The 16,435-nt window shown below is 39.1% G+C and overlaps 1 long non-coding RNA gene across 1 annotated transcript; it reads left to right on the top strand.

The window, feature by feature from the left end:
* The first annotated feature begins 3,990 nt into the window (after window positions 1-3,990).
* Window positions 3,991-5,400, top strand: LOC107570438 (uncharacterized). Its single transcript, XR_001607034.1, has 2 exons — window positions 3,991-4,120; window positions 4,745-5,400. It is a non-coding gene; the product is annotated as an uncharacterized lncRNA (long non-coding RNA).
* The last annotated feature ends 11,035 nt before the right edge of the window (window positions 5,401-16,435 follow it).

Consider the following 16,435-nt stretch of genomic DNA (forward strand, 5'->3'; position numbering starts at 1 on the left):
TCAACCCTCTACGGACACCTTGGCAATTGAATCGCCATTGGCTAGTAAATTTTTTTTAGTTTACTCACCAGACTGATTTATTTATATATTTATATATATATATATATATAATATAATCTCTACAAATAAGAACATCATCAAATACACTAAGGATTAATGAGCTGCTGGATTCATAAATATTAATAAGGTTGTGTGCGTTCGCTCAAACCAATTTGCTGAAATCAAAACAGGGACGATAATAAGTGAGCACCAGCCAATGAGATTGCCGTTTGCACATTAGTCCCACCCACTACCGGAGAAAGCGGCATTTCTTAAAAGCTGAAGAACTCCAAAGGAGCGCTGTTATTTTGACAGGAAAATACAACAAAGAATATAATTTACATGTAGCACATCAATTCTCTCTCTCTCTCTCTCTCTCTCTCTGTGTGTGAGACAAAGCGCCGGCGAGTGCCTTCACACTGGAGTTTACGGTATGTCAAATACAGGTGCGCTGCGCATCCATTGAGATGAACTGAAGAATAGCACAGATCGCTTGGTGGAGAGAGAAACTCTGAAGCGCTCAGGCAGAGTGTTCGGCGAGTGAATATATCTGTGCTCAACTTATACTTAGCCTCAAACTCACACACTAGCGAGTAAAATCTGAGAATTTATTAGCCAGTGGCTAATATTAGACATCATTTAGTCGCCCAGAGTGAAGATTTAGTTGCATATGTGAGTGATTTACTCGCACTGTAGAGGGTTGTCCATCATGCCAGATTGAGTCGAATGCTTTCTTGAAATCAATAAAACAGGTGAAAATTTGACTTTTGTTTTGATGTGCATATTTATCAATTAGTGTTTGTAGTAGAGCCTGACCGATATATCGTTTAGCCGATATTATCGTCCAATATGAGCCTGTCGCCGATATATCGGTATCGGCGAATATGCCGCCAATATGAATTTTTTTTTTACAGAACATATAATGTAGATAAAATGCTTGAAATGGTGTAATTAGTTAGTTTGTCCAGCAGAGCGCGCTCCATTGTTTGCTACTGGCGACCTGGAGGAAACGCTTTAAAGCTTAAGTCAATGGAAAACCATTGAAACTTTGAACAGCCATATCTCCGTAACGGAGTGGCAAATCCGCACCAAATTCGGGGGATCCCTTCAGCTGGAGGAACCCTCTCGAACGTGAATCGAGTGTACGTCTCGAGGCCCTCTTTCGAATGAGACCACCCCCGCGTGGATAGCCCCGGGGGTTCGGGAGTTACGGGGGGTTAAATTCTCGGTCCGGCGCCGACCGATCTAGCGATCCCGGGGGCTACCGACACGCGGAGGGTGGCGTTCGAGAGGGCTCCTCGATCTGAAGGATCCCCCAAATTTGGTGGAGATCCGCCGGCGCGTTCGTGAGATAGTGACACCAGTGAACACTTTCCCTTCAGTAAGGAGGTCTCTTGTTCAGGCAGCATTCACGCGTGGTCTTATTCGACCGTAAGTGCCCTGCGAAGTGGACTTCACATGAAATTCCACCATGATTCCAGTTCCAAGGGAACGTACACGTCACATTCAAAGGGCATTAAAGTGCGCAAGACGTGAATTTATATTGTATTTATTTACAGAGGTAGGGGAGAGCGGGGCACAAAGTAACACTTTTTGACTTTCTCAGTTTGTGTAAATCCACATGGGGTTCAGAATATATATTTTTTATATATTATTTTACAGTTGTCTAGTACAAATATGTTGCTTTGTTTCATAATTACAGTGTATATATTTTTCTTTATTTACCCTCAAAAAATGGAAGTGAAATGTGACAACATGCCCCGTAGGTGGAACACCCCCCGTAGGTTGTAACTTGACCATATGACAGCTTAAAATCTTATCTGATCGAATGAAAAAAAATATACAAGACAAATTAAAATATTTTGTTAATAAAATAATATATATTTTTTTAAGAATTAAAAATAATCTGATTTTGGAGTTTTACAATGAACACATTGCAACCATGCTTGGGACGGCCCACATAAACGAGCAAAAATGCTTTACATGTCTTGAAATAATCATTTCTAAACATTAAACATTGACTGTCAGTCATTATTCACCTGTTTCTCGTTGTTTCTCATTAAAATTAATTAAAATAGTGTAAATTACATCGCTAATGTCATAGAATAGCACATTGTAAAGTACAAATATGTTGCTTTGTTTCATAATTACAGTGTATATATTTTTCTTTATTTACCCTCAAAAAATGGAAGTGAAATGTGACAACATGCCCCGTAGGTGGAACACCCCCCCGTAGGTTGTAACTTGACCATATGACAGCTTAAAATCTTATCTGATCGAATGAAAAAAAATATACAAGACAAATTAAAATATTTTGTTAATAAAATAATATATATTTTTTTAAGAATTAAAAATAATCTGATTTTGGAGTTTTACAATGAACACATTGCAACCATGCTTGGGACGGCCCACATAAACGAGCAAAAATGCTTTACATGTCTTGAAATAATCATTTCTAAACATTAAACATTGACTGTCAGTCATTATTCACCTGTTTCTCGTTGTTTCTCATTAAAATTATGTAGAATTAATGTAGAATAGCACACTGTAACGCAGCGTTACAACGTGCCCCATCTGCGCAACTGGAGTTTAAAACTGGTTAGTGTCTTCTGCTAGTAATCAAAGCATTAAAAATCTATCTGAACCGATAAATAACAGATTGGAGATTAAAATAATAGCAGATGTCTCATTTTAAAAGAATAATAAAAACTGAGATAATTTTAAATAATAATTTGAATTTAAATTTTACTGTCTGTGTGTGAAGACAGTAGCACAAATCCATGAATGAATGTTCCGAAGTGAAATAAACTTCAACGGAATAAAGTTGAAAAGTGAAGTGACATGTGGCCAAATATGGTGACCCATACTCGGAATTAGTGCTCTGCATTTACCCCATCCAAAGTGCACACACACAGCAGTGAAAACACACACACCGTGAACACACACCCGGAGCAGTGGGCAGCCATTTATGTTGCGGCGCCCGGGGAGCAGTTGGGGGTTCGGTGTCTTGCTTAAGGGCCCCTCAGTCGTGGTATTGAAGGGAGAGAGCGCTGTATATTCACTCCCCCCACCTACAATCCCCGCCAGTACGAGACTCAAACCCACAACCTTTGGGTTACGAGTCCGACGCTCTAACCATTAGGCCACGACTTTCAATACACTCCATTCTGTGTGATTTATAAGCGTTTTGAAAAGTGGGGACATGGGGTAATGTCCTGAAAAGTCACATTCTCCTTGTAATACCTGTCATACCTTTGTCATTATACACATTTATGTCCTCATTTGTCACAAAAACGCGTACACACACACACACTCACACACACGCACGCATTCACTCGCACACTCTCTCACACTCTCACACTCTCACACTCACTCACACACTCTCACACGCACACTCACTCTCTCACTCTCGCACACTCACTCTCTCACTCTCACACACTCACACTCTCACACTCACTCACACACTCACACTCTCACACACTCACTCTCACACTCTCACACTCTCACACTCACTCACACACTCTCACACGCACACTCACTCTCTCACTCTCGCACACTCACTCTCTCACTCTCACACACTCACACTCTCACACTCACTCACACACTCACACGCACACTCACTCTGTCACTCTCACACACACACACGCACACTCACTCTCTCACTCTCACACACTCACACTCTCACACGCACACTCACTCTCTCACTCTCTCACTCTCTCACTCTCACACACTCACACACTCACACTCTCACTCACACTCTCACACGCACACGCTCACGCACACGCTCGCTCACTCTCACTCACTCACACACACACACACACACACACTCAGTCTTTGCGATATCATAATTGCACTTGACAGGTTGATTTATGTGAGATTTACTGTTGATCGTGATTTATCATGCAGCCCTAGTATCCAGCAGATGTTCAGAGCTGGCAGTAATAATGAGTGAGACTGATGCTAGATCTGCTCTCTCCGGCAGGTGGATCTGTTCCAGCTTCAGGTCAACACACTGAGACGGTACAAGAGGCACTACAAGATCCAGACCAGACCTGGACTCAACAAAGCCCAGCTCGCAGAGGTACTGATGAGAAGTCCTGTGATTATCCTCCTTTGGGGACCAATCTTAATTAGAAGTTCAAAAGTCACCTCTTCTTTCAAATACTATAAAATTTATACGACACTTACTATAATTTATGTTTCCTGTGAATCTCAAGTTTTTTTCTTGCATGAACTTGATGTCCAACAGCAAATCTTTCCTCCAAGTGCATATTTTAATCAAAAGCAAGCGTCTGTCTCTGTTGTATTGCGGCTGCATCTGCTCACATGTGCAGAATATAGAATATGACTGTGTAACGTAAGTTATGGACATCAAACCCTGCGCTTGTGACTTAAAGCATCTTGCATAAAACACACTCTTCAGGTTCAGCGGGAACTAGTTCTCCATCAACTGCTATTAACTAGCAGGTTAATATTGTGGAGAAACGCTTGGTCTGTCTGTGTTTAGAGAATATGCTTCCCTAATCCCTACATATTAATGGTGATTTCAGGAAAATCATTTCATCAGATTGAATCGTCTCGTGATGGACGTGGAGCTTCTAGAAAGTTCATCAGTCAGCCAATCATGACGCAGCATTCATCCGTTTTAGTAAAATCAATGAATTCAGTGTTTTTGTTTTTAATGATCTTTCTTCTTCTTCTCCAGACCGTGAGCCGTCACTTCCGCAATATTCCAGTCAATGAGAAGGAGACGCTCACGTACTTTATTTATATGGTGAAGAGCAGTAAAAGCCGGCTGGACCAGAAGTCAGACGGGAGCAAACAAGTGGAATAATGTTCCCTGGCGATCTCAGAGTGGCAGAAAGCCATGATTGATGACGTGCAGATGTTAGCTGGCTTTGCAATTCCTCTTTGAATGCTTACTGTGTTTTTTGTCCATACGGGAGTCACTACAGTCACATGCTTGTGTAGTGATGATGATGTGCCAAACCTCACAGTAACACCATTAAAGCGCTGGCGTTTGAGTGAATCCAGCGTCTCTAATGCTCCGATTTCACCGCTGGTCCAGTGAGGACCTGATTGAAAGCATGACAGAGACTGAATGACTGCAGATCTGCTCTCTCGTGTCAAATGTTTTGTGCTTCTCACACTTAAACTAATGCCGATCCCCCAGAAGAGCCGCGATACGTTACCTGAGGCTTTCTGTTGTGTTCATCTGCTCTGTTTCACATCCGTCTCTGCTTTTATATGACTGCTGTGTATCTGCTCTATATGGTGTTTTTTGGTAGGTTGTAATGTTAGTTTTCTTCCTTTCTTTGTTTGAAATAATCAGTCTAAATACAGTTCTTGTGGCACTACTCATATTTGTATTGATGGTGTGTGAGTGTGTCTGGTGCTGGAGGACAGAAGGGAGCTGGAATGTCAGGATATTAGACAGAACGCATGTATATTAGAAACCGGATGCTCTGATACAGTCTGCTGCCTTGTACTAGTAATCAGTCTACATGTGTCTACACTGTTTGATCATCATCAGCACACGAGGACAGAATGTCTCATGAAGAATGAATGATGAAAGACATCTTAGCGTCACTTTTAAGCAGTAAGGGCTGTATTTTCATTTATTTGTCTAAATACATACTGGAGAAGATATTAAAATCAAAACATTTTTAAAAATGGAAATGATAAATTTCCCTAGCCCATGCACACACATTTCCAGTTCTATCAAAACTTTAAACACTGAGAGTTGAGTACTTCTGAGCGTCACTGCTGTCTCACATTCATAACCGTGGCAGGAGAGACAGTTCTGTTCAGTAAGTTACCAGATTACAGTTGAATTTGTCATGTCATGCTTAAATTGATCTCCAGCCACACGAACACTTGGATTGTTTTCCTCTCATAAATTACAAAGGTCCTCGGGAGTTGCTCATTTCTTCAATCTCTTACGATTCAAAGATCAGTAACTGATGTAATGTTTGATAAAGGATCCCTTGGTCAGCATGTGAACTTTAAACAGCCACTGAGGTGAACCTGGTCAAAGTCTATCATAAACATGATATTCCAAATTGGTATGTTACAAGCATGTGCAAAACTGAATGATAAACGCAAGAGGTCAATGCAAACAGTGGAGAAACTTGATGGTTTGGTTAAAAAAATGAGGGACTACGATGATATCACTGATTTTCTGGGAACAGATAAAAAATGGAAACTGTGAGGGGTTTTCCATGCAAATTCAAAGTGCTTTATATAAAAGAAAAGAATCACAACAATAAAACAAGGAAATTAAAAACTTTGAAAATTATTGAAAAATGTATTTGTTTAAAATTAATTTAAAACAGTTAGAATAGAAAATGATTATACATAAAATATACTGCGATCAGTTCGGACATTGCACAGTGCTCATTCAGTAAATGCACAGCTAAACAGATGAGTTTTGAGTCTGCATTTAAATGTGACTAATGTTTTAGCACATCTGATCTCTTCTGGAAGCTGATTCCAGCTGCGGGCGGCATAATAACTAAAAGCAGATTCCCCTTGTTTTGTGTGAACCCTTGGTATTTCTAACTGACTCGATCCTAATGATCTGAGTGGTCTGTTAGGTTTATGTTTAGTGAACATATCTGCAATGTATTTAGGTCCTAGGCCATTGAGTGATTTATAAACAAATAAAAGTACTTTAAAATCAATCCTAAATTTAACTGGAAGCCAGTGTAAGGACCTGAGGACTGCTGTGATATGCTCATCTTCTGGTTCTGGTCAGAATCCTGGCAGCAGCGTTCTGGATGAGCTGCAACGGTCTAATGCTCTTCTTGTGAAGGCCGGTGAGGAGACCATTACAATAGTCCACCCTGCTGGTGATAAAGGCATGAACAAGTTTCTCCAAGTCTTGACTGGAAACAAAACATCTAATTCTTGCAATGTTTTTGAGATGATAGTATGCTGATTTAGTTACAGCTTTGACATGACTACTGAAACTAAGGTCTGTCTCCAGAATCACACCAAGATTCCTGACTTGATTTTTAGTTGTTAGACCCCTAGAGTCAAGGTATGCATTCACCTTGAGAACTTCATCTTTGTTTCCAAATGCAATGACTTGTTTTCTCCTTGTTTAACTGAAGAAAGTTTTGGCACATCCAACTGTTAATTTCATCAATGCATTGGCAGAGGGAGTCAGCGGGGCTGTAGTCATTTGGAGATAAGGCTAGGTAAATCTGGGTTTCATCAGCACAGCTGTGATAGGCAATTTGGTTCTTATTATTTGACATAGTGGGAGCATATGCAGGCTAAACAAGAGCGGTGCAAGAATTGAGCCTTGTGGGACTCCGCATGTCATGGACGTCCACTTAGACTTATGCTCTCCTATACTCACATAATAACCTCTCCCTTCTAAGTATGACCTGAACCATTTAATTACCATGCCAGAAAGCCCGACCCAGTTTTCCAAACGCAGCACTGAGATCTAGTAGTACCAGCACTGATATTTTGCCAGAATCAGAATGTAAGCGAATATCATTTATTGAAAGCACGAAGTCTGTCTTTATAGACGCTAAAGTGAATTTCAAGTTTCATCTTCTGCCACATCCACTCAGCTTTTCTGCATTGTCTTTTCATACTCTGAACTGCTGTTGATTTTCTCCAAGCTGATTTCTGTCTGCCAGTCTTCTTACTGACTTTCACAGGAGCAATGTCATCAATAACATTCTTAACTTTTGAGTTAAAAGAATCAAGGAGAAGATCAACAGAGTCTGCAGAGATGCTTGCTGTTATATATATATAGCCTCCATAAATAGCACACTAGTGTTTTCGTTAATGCATCTCTTTCTGACAGAGACAGATCTAGATTCAGTGGTAGCAGAGATCAATATATCAAAGAAAATACAGAAGTGATCAGATAGTGCTACGTCTTTAATAACAATGGATGAAATGTTTAGACCTCTACTGATGATTAAATCTAGAGCATTTTGTCTCAACAGCAATATTAGTTTGATGCAGCTTGGTACAGCTTGAGAAGGCCTTAGACTTTCTATCACATGATAAAACAGAAATAGAGAAAACTACAGGCACACTGGGTTCCTGCTTGTTCTGTAAACATTTGTAAATGTTGCTGCTATTATAGCGGGGACCCGACACACATCACTGAGAGCTGTTATCAGTTGTTTTTGGTTCACCTACAGCAGATGAAGGGTTTGGGCTCTGGCGTTGTGACAGCGGCCGGAGAGCTCTCACAGGAGCTGGGCCCACAGGCTTTGGTGGTTTTTTAGTTGATATCTAAGGGCTTGCAGCAAAAGATTGGGAGAGTTTGATCCCAGCATAAACCAGTTCCTCCATTTTCTGTGAAAAGCTTAGAAGTGGAGATGTTGGAGAGAGGAATAATGTGTCTGGTGAGTGGGGGCTCTGGCGTTGTGACAGCGGCCGGAGAGCTCTCACAGGAGCTGGGCCCACAGGCTTTGGTGGTTTTTTAGTTGATATCTAAGGGCTTGCAGCAAAAGATTGGGAGAGTTTGATCCCAGCATAAACCAGTTCCTCCATTTTCTGTGAAAAGCTTAGAAGTGGAGATGCTGGAGAGAGGGATAATGTGTCTGGTGAGATGGGCTGTGGCTCTGTTGTTATGTTGTCCTGGCTTCCCTGGCTGTTTTCCAGAAAGTCGTCCTTGGGTGCTGAGTCTTGGAGCTGTTCTGATGTGTCACAGTCCGTCTGTGATGAGCTCTGTGGGCTGGGCTCAGCCGGGATAGTGTCAATGAGCAGTGCTTGTTGTGGCTGCGTGGTGTTATACCCTTGTGGGACTACACCCCAAATGTGGAGGTCAATGTCAGTGAGGTCGAGGTCGAGTCCTGTGTGAACGGCTGGAACTACAGTAAAGAGGTTTACGAGTCTACAACAGTGACAGGTGAGTCGTGTTGTTTGCGTGCTGGTGTACTGTCGCTCTACAGTCTAATGTCCAACTGCCCTAATGCTTCTTGAGATAAAGCTATGGAGAGGTCTGTAGATGATCATTCAGACAAATAAAAAAGTGCGTTCAATATTTTGTTAAATACTCTCAGTCCAATAACAATAAATAAGCATAAGTATTATTTTATTAATTTATTTATTTTAAATCTGTTTATTGAACTTTTACAATAATAACAGGATACAGATACAGGAGAATCGTGAAAAAATATTTTTCCCCCCAGCGAGAGAAAAAAAAAGTATAATTAAACAAACTAAAATTTAAAAAATTTAAAAAAACTCGATACATATTGTAAAACAAAGAACGTCAAGTCTAATGTCTCGAGTATAGAAAATATGTTGGAGCATTAAAGTTTAGACATTTCGAACATTTATCAAATGTGTGCATATACCTCCACAAGCAAAACCTTACAGCTTTAAAGTATATACATATACATACGCAAGTATCCACACATAATCACACACTCCGAACCAGATTCAGGTCACGATCATAATAACATCTTAATGCTTAGGTTGACAGAGAGGATCGATACCAGGCTTGATTTTTGCCAACCTCACTTTTGTCCAGTAAATTCAGTGAATAAATTTTAATTAGATAAGACTATGACGTGCACAAATAGAGGAGGTATGAACACGGGACAGGATCTGGTTCCAAGTCTCGTCATCAAATGTGAGGCCCATCATTGTTTAATAAAAGAGAGAGAGGAAGTGGAGATGGAGGAGATCAGCCTGTATAGCGTAGACAACACACCCTTTTTATCTAAGCGTACTTCAAGAATCTGATCAAGCGAAGATCAGGGAATATTTTAGATTGGTCGTGTGCCCTGTACTTCCATTAACATGGAATCTAATCCACACTGCCACACAATACTGTGCATCACCCTAAAACGTCTGTGTGTATGACAATACAACCGAAATCACTCAAAATCAACTGTAGTTGCTTTATCAGCCATTAAGAAGTGTAACCACTGACCTGAAGTGTCACATATCCTGAAAAGCTGACTCAGTACTTCAGACACTTTTTCTGTGGGATCAACTTTATTTCTGGTTCTTCAGGTTGACGTTCATAATTTTGAGAAACTCGGAGCAGATCTGCACAAATGAATAAGCGATTAAGCCAAGGTATATGTACAGTGTACTGTTTTAAAAAAAAAGTGAACTTCGACTGTCAACTACAACTACAAGTATAAACCTGACACACTGAAAAATAACCAAAAATTAACATTTGCTGTCAGTTTTCTCATCCTTTGGCCAACCAAGATGTAGGCTACTTTCTTTCTTTAGTAGAACTAAAAGATGATTTTTAACTGAACTCGTGGTCCTTGGTGATTCATAAAGTTCAAGTCAACAGACAACACATTATAACACTACGACCAGGAGTCTGGAGCTCAAGATTTCTGTGCCACCACGGGTATTAATTTTGTGTTGCTTGTTTATGTTTTTTGACTCGCAAAGTGACGGCATCCGTTGAGCTGCATTTTATGAATCACCAAGGACCATGAGTTCAGCTAAAAATTATCTTTTGTTCTACTGAAGAAAGAACATCAGCTACTTCTTGCATGGCTAGAGAGAGTAAATTAATGGCAAATGTTCATTTCTGGGCAAACTATTACTTTAAAGGGATAGTTCACCCAAAAATCCTGTCATTAATTACTCACCCTCACGTCGTTCCAAACCAGTAAGATCTTCGTTCATCTTCGGAACACAAATTAAGATATTTTTGATAAAATCAGAAAGTTTTCTGACCCTCCATAGACAGCAACTTAACGGAAATATTCCCAGGCCCAGATGTCCATGTGACATCAGTGGTTCAACCGTAATTTTAAGCTACGAGAATACTTTTTGTGTTCAAAGAAAACAAAAATCACGAACTTATTCTACAGTCTTCTCCAAGTCACTGTCCTCCGCCATTATGGAGAGTACCACGACGCATGCATGTGCATTCCTCTGCTTGTAAACAAGGCTCCGAGCAGTATTTTACCGATGTCCTTACTACATTTCTGTGCCTGGCAACATTTCAGTTACGTTGGCGTCTATGCAGGGTTAGAAAGCTCTCGGATTTCATCAAAAATATCTGTGTTCTGAAGATGAACGACGGTTTTACGGGTTTGGAACATGAGGGTGAGGAATTAATTACAGAATTTGTATTTTTGGGTGAACTATCCCTTTAAATATAAAACATGTTTTCAAGTGTGCTCAGAAAAAAATATTTTTACCTGTGACTCCATTTTAAAGCAGGCCAGCAATCCAGGATCTCTATACAATGAATGCGTATTAAAATTAATAATTGGACATCAAAACACCAAACTAAACTTCCAGCTTCTTCACTTTTATCCTGAAAAGAAACAGATTGAGAAGTTAGTCAGGTTGTAATATTTGCCAAAACACCAGGAAAATTCTATTTAAAGCACATGGCGCAAATCAGTTATTTAACTTAATAGGCATCATGTGAAATATGGTACATAGTTTGATCCCATAATACAAACATTAAACTTTTAAATATTTATTTATACTGTATAATCTGATTTGTTAAATGTTACATTTTAAGAACATAAATATATTTGGTAAATAACACAAGCTTTACTGGTATGGCTTGAGCCAACTAACGTAACGTTAATGTACTTGAATATATTTATAAATACCGGTCCTTACAAAAATGCACAACTCGTGGATCAAAGTGCATCAAATTATTGCGAAAACCGAGTTTCTGTAGCACATAGAAAAGGTAATCCCACTCCACCCGATCAAAGGCTTTCTCTGCTCCAAGTAGAAGAGTCTCTGAAGGGTGAGAATTAGAGGAATACATTATATTAAATGCCCTTCTAATATTATGAGACAGTAATCTGTTTTTAATAAAAACCAGTTTGGTCGCTATGTATGATTGTCAGTAAAACTGACTTCAAGACACTTTGCAAGCATTTTAGCCAGTATCTTTACATCTACGTTCAAAAGACTGATTGGCCTGTACGAACCACATTCGTGTGGGTCTTTGTCTTTTTTCAAAATCAAAGAAATACAAGACTGACCCTCCTTTGGAGGCAGACAGCCATTATTAAGGGAGTCCAATAACATGTTCTATGTATGATTGTCAGTAAACTGAATTCAAGACCCTTTGCAAGCATTTTAGCCAGTATCTTTACATCTACGTTCAAAAGACTGATTGGCCTGTGTGAACAACATTCGTGTGGGTCTTTGACTTTTTTCTAAATCAAAGAAATACAAGACTGACGGGGGTTGGAGGCAGCCAGCCATTATTAAGGGAGTCCAATAACATGTTTAGGAGCGGCGTTTTAAGTGTTTGAGAAAACCTCTTTGAGAAAAAATTCAACAGGGGTCTTGCCATTCTGCATACTCTCAATTGCTTGCACTGTCACCTCTGTGGAAAAAGGTAATTCTAGCTCTTCTCTCATTGCGGCCGTTATTGTAGGTATGCTCAATGGTTCAAAAAAACTTTCCATAAGGGACCTATCTGTGGGGGGTTCTGACTTGTATAGCAAAGAGTAATAATCTTTTAAAATGTTTAGTAATACTAACAGGGTCAGTAATCAAATTGCCATCGGAGGACCGAATCTTAGAAATTAAATTTTGAGCTGACTTTTCCTTTAACTGAAGTGCAAGAAGTTTACTTGGCTTGTCACCATGCTAAAAAAATGCATGTTTAGCCTTCAGCAATAACTTTTCAGCCTGATGGGTTGATAACATTATCTGTGGGGGGTTCTGACTTGTATAGCAAAGAGTAATAATCGTTAAAATGTTTAGTAATGATAACAGGGTCAGTAATCAAATTACCATCGGAGGACCGAATCTTAGAAATTAAATTTTGAGCTGACTTTTCCTTTAACTGAAGTGCAAGAAGTTTACTTGGCTTGTCACCATGCTAAAAAAATGCATGTTTAGCCTTCAGCAATAACTGCATAAGAGAGATAATTCTTCTAGCTTCTTCCTTCTTTGTCTATTTACACAAGCTGAATATGAAATGACTTGACCCCGAGCATATGCTTTAAAAGATTCCCAAATTATGGAAGGTGAGGTCTCAGGGATGGTATTTATCTCCAAAAATATATCTAATTGCTTTTTTAATGAATCACAAAATTATTTATCAGAGAGCAGTAGAGAATTAAATTTCCAACTTCGAGAACCCAAGTGTGTGTGTGTGTTTCTGTTTGCGCACAGCTTTCCCTGTTGAATAAAAAGTCAAAATATCAGGTCGGGTGGGGAAATGTTGAGACTTTCTCCCCAGCACAGCAGTGCAGCACACGTTGATCAGCACATGCACATCACTGACAGACAGAGCCTCCCTTGCTTTCCAGTTGTTTGTCTTGCTGTGGAGGTGAGTGGTGATGAAGACTAAGCTACCTGTGCCTCGAATTTACAGCTAATTATCCAAAAGACAAAAGGCAATTATAGTTCATTTGTCTTGCTAACATCCATGACTCACGAGAGAGCTACAATGTAATTTAGCTAAAGGCTAGTAGGTTAGACCAGTGCGCGTTCTTTCACTGCATGATTCAGTTTACTAAAATGCATTTAGAATGATCACAAATTTCAAGATATGGGGGCAGAAATTTATATATTTATATCATGTCATATAGTTAATTAGTATCAAGCGACGACTGAGGTTTTTTTCCACCAAAAAGCAGCATGATTACAAATGTGATATTGATTTTATACAGCAGTTCAATAAACAACAATTTAATATTAAAACACTTACGTTTTAGACACAATATTGACTGTTTTTGCTGTATTTCGCCAACAAATATCATTCCAATTTGCGTCTCTGAGCAACATGACGCTGTCATGGTTTTTTCCCCAAACCATTGTTAGATGCAGTGTTTCCTGTAGTTATGCAATGATTTGGTTTCAAAAACAGTATCAGTAATCTATTTATGATTTTAAATCTGCATTGAACTTCAGATCAATCTCAAAGTAGAAGGTGGTACTAAAGTCTGATTTTGTGGTGGATGTGTTCAAATTTGCTCATCTTAGCTCTTTGATCATCAGTGATGAAGGATTGTGAAAGTCTGACAGTGTTGAGCACTACTGTAAGGTTAACCCTGCACGGTGTACATGTTTGAAAATGATAACTGTTGTAAATAAACATTCATTAGAAATTTAGAAAAGTAATCAAAAAGTAATCAGTTACATTACTTTCATAAAGTAATTGAAAAAGTTACACTACTATTACATTTTAAATAGGGTAACTTGTAATCTGTAACCTATTACACTTCCCAACACTGAATACGTTCATGTCCTGCATTAAACAGTGTGTAAACGCATCTAAATGCCACTTCTAATGCAGCTTCTGTGTTTTCTCTGCATTGCAAAGATTAATTTTGTCAATACTGATTTCATTTGCTTGGTAACAGCCCAAATCACTTATTATTCTAATTGACTGATTCAATTTAAGAATTTGACTGAAAAGATGATGCACACTTTTAGAAAAAAAATTCCCATAAAAGGTAAAAATCTATTTAAACTTATTGGAAAATATTCATTTCTATCACTGCTGTGAACTGATCACCAAACAGAATATGCAGAATATCAAAAACTTTAGGAGTCAGCTGTCGACGGTAGTCCTTATGATACCAGCACAATAACACTATTATACAGACGCTTTTATCTGAAGCGACTTACGAAAGAGGGACAAAATCAGTTTGTCAAAGAGCCAACAATATTTGTAATACACAATGTCAGATGTATCAGACAGCTAGATTAGGAAGTAAACTAGAGGAGAAATGCAGGTGGCAAAGTGCAGGCAGTACGACAGTCTGCAAAATATATACCTCATACAGTTTATAAAGGTTATATGAAATAATATCAATCCACACATCTGACTTGTGATGCAGCCTGGAATCAATATCACACGTTCATTTAGCCCAGAGGACCTGACTGAGCCTGCTATCATTATTGTCAGGCTATTTGAAACAATCTGTATTGTATAAAGCACTATAGAAATAAAGGTGTCTTGACTCTAATCACAGGATTAACCATGACAATGCTAGCTAGCAATTCTATACAACCAAAGATCTGGTAGCTCACACGTCTGCATGGTTCCAGCTGATTCTCCAACTTGACAAGTTCATCAAACTCTGCGTTTGTTAGCAGAACTGCCTGTGGATTTGCTGTATTAATATTGCTATCAGCGGTCTAGTCTATCATTGTCTCCAGCTAAATTATTTAATGCTATTGAAAATATACAGAATAATATATTGTGCTAATATATTACAATATATTTGTCACGGTCATGTGGTTCTGTTTTCCCCATGGACTCCATTACCCACAATCCCCCACCTGTCCCGTTATACATCACCATCCACTCTCTCCAGCCGTCTAATCACACGCACCTGTTGCTGTGTCACTCCTGTAAAGCCACTGGCTGGGCTCAATGTTGCTCCTAGTGACTCTTACCTGACAGCGTTTACTCACCTGTGTTCTCCTGAGATCCTGTTCTTTCGTCATCTGTGAGACAAGGAAAGACTCTGCTTATTCAATCAGCTGAGTTCCATTGCCTGCTTTACTGAACTGTTGATGCTTAGCTTCTCCTGCCGTCTTGATCCTCTGCTCCTCACCATAATAAAGCTTGTTGTTATTGTCTCTTGCCTGAGTGTTCCCTGTATGTTGCTGACAATCTTGAATAATGCAGAAGCAGTTGCTGCTTTTCATATATTGAAAAATATGGCAATACATTTACTTATACATCATAATGTGTCATTTGATATTCAGTAATATCCTTCATAATATATATAGATGAACGTGATAAAATACGGTTCTGTGTGTATGAATAAACTTGCACACGTGAATGTGTTTAGCTTTGTCAACCCATGCATTAACTCATGAAAGAGAAATGAATTCATTGAGTGTTTGTCACGTCTATGTTCTGTTTTGGGGTTTGTTCTAGTTTTCTAGTTGGACTCGTTTTCTTTTGTTCCTGTTCTCCCGCCACTGGTTAGTTTCTATGGGTTCAGGTTAGTTCACACCTGTTTCTCTTCTCCCTGATTAGTTCTGTGTATTTCAGTGTTTGGTTTAGTTCAGATGGCTGTTATCGTTGCGTTCGGAGTGGTCGTTTTGTCCCGTGTCCTGTATATCCTGACTTTTGTTTAATAAATTTAAATTGTGCTGCAACTAGATCCTGCTTCAACTTTGTTTGCAACCCGTTTGTGACAGAGTTTTTATTGCATTGCATATATTTCAGTGTACTGAAAAATAAGTGTTCTTAATATTTTGCATTATTTTTCCTTTGTCACATTGTAGAGTATTTTAACAGGTTGCATTTAATTCAATAATAAGAATTTCTTTTTGTTGTAGTTTGAGATGTTTAAGAAAAGAAAATACTTTTAGACTTGTATTTTAGTTGATGTCTTGCTTTCTTCCCACAAGGCGTTGGATTAGAGACAGATGAGTTGGAGAGAGAGGACTCGAGCATCAGTGATCAGTACTCGGTGAAGCGACATGA

The sequence above is a fragment of the Sinocyclocheilus grahami genome, unplaced genomic scaffold, assembly GCF_001515645.1.
Source record: "Sinocyclocheilus grahami isolate Dianchi unplaced genomic scaffold, SAMN03320097.WGS_v1.1 scaffold1458.1, whole genome shotgun sequence".
NCBI classification, from domain to species: domain Eukaryota; kingdom Metazoa; phylum Chordata; class Actinopteri; order Cypriniformes; family Cyprinidae; genus Sinocyclocheilus; species Sinocyclocheilus grahami.